Source organism: Buceros rhinoceros, unplaced genomic scaffold (assembly GCF_000710305.1).
Source record: "Buceros rhinoceros silvestris isolate BGI_N320 unplaced genomic scaffold, ASM71030v1 scaffold23835, whole genome shotgun sequence".
NCBI classification, from domain to species: domain Eukaryota; kingdom Metazoa; phylum Chordata; class Aves; order Bucerotiformes; family Bucerotidae; genus Buceros; species Buceros rhinoceros.
In genome coordinates, this window is record NW_010412614.1 from 2603 (window position 1) to 6813 (window position 4211).

The window sequence follows — 4211 nt, forward strand, 5'->3', positions numbered from 1 at the left end:
AGGCCTGGCTTCCAAGAAAACAAACCGACCTGCCAACACAGCCTGGACCTGGAAGGATCAGAAACCGGGATCCAGAATTTCATTTCATGCTCTTACATCGTCTCGCTGGCACAATGGTAGGCAGTTGCTTCAGCCTACATCCCAGTTTATACACCTGCGAGACATCACAGGACTTCCTTTGCTGGGCACTAGGACTTAAACCTTTCAGGCAGAGTTAGAAGAGAAAATTTGAAAACAAAAATACTGATCTAATTCCACAGAGAAGAACACTCTTACCTTCCTACCAGGTGGTCCAGGGAACCCAGTCAAACCAGGTAAGCCCACATCTCCCTGTAGGAAGCAAGCAAGCTGAATTAGATTTCAGCAACGTTTTCCCGATGCCTGGTGTACTGCTACCGAAATTATTTTGCTGACAGTAGCACCCAACTATTAATATTTCTGATTCTAATTGCAACTTCTCAAAAAGCGACTGGATAAGAAGTATGGATTTAAACATTGCCATTAACTGGCTCATATAAATAATAAACCCAGTTAATTAATGGCAGCTGCTTTTCACCAGCAGAATGGATGTTTTTGTTTTTCACAATGATCTCATTCCGTCACATGTTCGTTTGCCTTTTGATAGGCATTTATATCGCCAAGGCAAGAAAAATTTAGCTTTTAAATGCAATAAGGACAATAGGCACCTTCTGCCAAATGCTGCGACTGTGCTCACGCTCTGCTACTGCACCGGCTCAGCACACAGCTCTGGTTCGGATGATGCCGATGGTACAATTAATTAACCTGCCCATATGACACGGACCGAGCCTTTGCAGGCTGCGGGTGGCAGTTTCAGTGGCCTGTGCTTTTGGAAAGGGATTGTATCACATCCCAGCTGGCATATCCCTGTCATCACAGGAACGGAGAATCACGCTGCTGCGAGACCTCCCTAACATCCAGCCCTTTGTACGAGGCCGTTTTGGCCTCCTGTGACTGGGATCAGAAAACCCTTTAGTCTCTAACGCTGTGCTGTGCCTGCTTACTGAAAACGTGTTTGGAGCATCGAGCTTGAAAATTAGGCATCACTCCAAACTCCTGCTGGAAACTCCCTGTTTCTATTACTGCGAACAGGGATAAAGCCTTGTTAACAGGAGCTAAAAGCGATCTGGATCTCGCCCTTTCCTACACTGAGCATGCCGGCAAGAAAACGGTTCCAGACTCCGTGGGGGAATGATTTCCGTCTGATGCCATTCCGATGCAGTGCACCAGGAATTTCAAAAGGCATCTCGTGCTGTTAAGTTAAAAGTATCTTTTCAGGCTTAGTCTTCTCCATGTTTTCTAGCATCACCCTCCACCTTGCATTTGCCTGCGTGCTGTGCTTCGTGGAGACCTCTGGTTTCAAATGAAGGGCCTAAAATCTTCATGGCTGACGCTTTCTATTAGCTGTGCATTTATAGCAAGGCTTAGGATGAAAGGAAGAGAACCAAGATTCTTGCCCTGGGCATGAATTATGAAGTACTGTGCAGGCACCACTGAAAGGACTAATTGAGGTAGATGTTGAAGAGCTCTGATTGCTCTACTATTCATTTTATACTTAGGTGAGGCCTCAGTAAACATCGTTAAGCTGTGAAAGAGCAAAAATGGGAGGTGTACTTTATTGGAAAGAATTAGCAGAATTGGCTGTCCCCCATACGCACTAGTTTAAGCAGCCATGTGCCTGCAGCAGCAGAAACTTAAGTTTGGGCTGCAGATTGTGCATAAAACGGATAAACACTTGGACAATATAAAGCCGTGGCAGTGGGCGCTTCAGTGCGCTGTGGTCTATACCTTAGCTAACTCTCTGTAGCCCAGAATCCGGGGTCTAAACCTTGATTTTCAGTTCTAAATCTACTCGAGTAGCTGCGATGCTTGCACTGCAGTACAAATTCCCTCCACGTATATCCCGCCATGTTACAGCCCACCGTGGTCATGATGCCTGTGCACTCTGGGCAGCATCTCACCTTCTGTCCTTTGCGAGCTTTTCCAGGCGACAGCCCAGGATCACCTTTCTGACCCTGAAATCAAAAACTTGAATTAATGACGTAATACAAGGAGCCAGCCCATAGATGTGGCTCTGCTTCCACAGAGCCTCCAAATTACAAAAACATTTCCATTTAACTCAGTGTTGCCCCGACACCTCAAATGTACTGAAGTCCCCAGATATAGCTGTTCTGCTGGAGGTGGTTTTGGTGAGCAGTTGCTGCTGCTAAAGCATTGAGGTTTAAATAGCATTTGACAGTATTAAATTGACTAAAGACAGGATCTCTGGAAAAAGGCAATATCGGGACTTGGGATGTTTAAAGGTCTAGACAGCTGTGATTTATTCCTTGTCAACTACTACTATCACAAAAATAATTACCAAGCCTATTCCTGTGGCTACAGCATCCTTCTTAACATCTCGCTAGATGCTGTTGCTTTTTTAACTGTGGGGAACAGGTGAAACTGTAGAGTAAGTTACATTAGGCACCACCAGGCAGAGCTATTGTGAGGCTTTCAGGCTGGCAGAAGACAGATACGGATTTTATCTGGCAGTAGTCTTCATTTTCCTTTTTAACCACCGTGACGAGAGAAATTACAGTTTGAGACTGTGATCTTGCGATGAACACAGGCTGGAAACGCAGCAGCATTTGAACATCTAATTCCAGTAGATTCCTTTGAAAATCCCAGTTCAAATTCTTAAAATTTGGAAAGGTAATGTGTGTGTCTAACAGGGTGAGAGAGAGCAGATGTGATTTGAAGCGTGCCAGGTTCTTTTGGCAGGGGAGAGGTAAGGTCTGAGGTCTGTGTAACATCTCTTCTGGGACAGCTAGGACACAGCTACCCCAGTACCAGTCACTGGCTACTTAACACCCCTGGGATCACAGAGGAGTGGCAGCCCCTGTGTGCCATCAGCAGCAAGGGATTCAAACCCAACCACCAGCACAGGACAGTTGTCAGGGATAATTAAGGGCTGTCAAGAGCAGCGCTCGGAGGGAAGGTGAGACCCTAACAAAGGACTAACAGTATTTATAAAGTGGCATTTCTCATTAGCAGCACAAAGTCTGGTTATTTGACAGGTACTTCCCACCTTGCACAGAGTGTAAATCTCCCCCTGTCCTCCCCCACCGTCCACCACAAGCTGCACGGTGCGGGGAGGGAGCCTGTTTGGCTGTGGACTGTAGGGAGCACTGCTGGTTCAAGGCAGATGCATCGCTACAAACTGTGAATGAAGCTGCCTGGTTCCCAGCCGGTGTATGAAATCATGCAGATAATCTTACTTTGCACGCAGCTGTTATCAGGGCAGTTCTCTCACTCTCTGAGATTCTGAGCAGTCAGTGGGTGCTACAATTGCTTGGAACAGATTAGAGCCATTCTCAGAATCACAGGGTATTCTTTTCTACTCGGCAAAATTAATTTACTGCAGCAGGCAGACACCCATCGCTCTCCCTAAATCTTGCCATGTACTCCCTGCGATGACTTTGAGGCATGTAAAGGAATACAAGCCTCTAACATTTTCCCCTAATCACATTAGCAAAGTCTGTGCTTTGCATCACAGTTCTGTGTTCAACACTGCTGAGACCATCACAGAGGTGGAGAACTCAGCCACAAGCAGGATCACACATCCCTAAGATTAATCAGCAGGATGGCATCAGGGCCAGAGAGAACAGATGCCTGAATGTGAGGGCTGAAACTGTGGATTAACTGCCCAACTCTTCTCAAATTAGCCTAAGCCTTGTCCATCACTAAGCCACAGCACCTTGCCCACAAGCTTCTCACTCTCCCACCCCAACTGACTGAGCATGTTACCTGCTCTTGTAAAGGAAGAAATTGTTATCTTCTGTATTTTCCCTACCTGGGAGAAGCCTAGAGCTGTGCAATTTAAACACCTCAGCTTTGCAACCCCTCTGACAGTATTTTAAACATCGATGTGCCAAACTAAAGAGATATCTTGGAGCCACAGCATTCACTAAAAGGAAAATTCAATTTTTTCTAGTACTGCAACAAGAAAGCTGACTGAGCAAACCATACTGCTGCCTGATGCCAAAAGCCTTCAGATGAGAGATGCAAACGCAGCTCCTGTAACGGCTTTCGAGAACACACCTTGCTTAACAGCTAACTCTCCTCACAACCCCGGACTCTGTTAGGGCATCCTCGGAGCTACATCCAGTTATGGCAAAAATACCCCTCCTGCCCCACCCCCACAACCCCAGCCC

The 4211-nt window shown here is 46.4% G+C and overlaps 1 long non-coding RNA gene across 1 annotated transcript in view; it reads right to left on the bottom strand.

Moving 5' to 3' along the window:
• Window positions 1-275: 275 nt before the first annotated feature.
• The window catches only part of LOC104493740, a 24371-nt gene continuing 20435 nt past the window's right edge, over window positions 276-4211 (bottom strand). Inside the window, exons 4-5 of the long non-coding RNA XR_727796.1 lie at window positions 1980-2033; window positions 276-330 (exon numbers count right to left, since the gene is read on the bottom strand). This is a non-coding gene — a long non-coding RNA (uncharacterized LOC104493740). The remainder of the gene's footprint in view (window positions 331-1979; window positions 2034-4211) is intronic.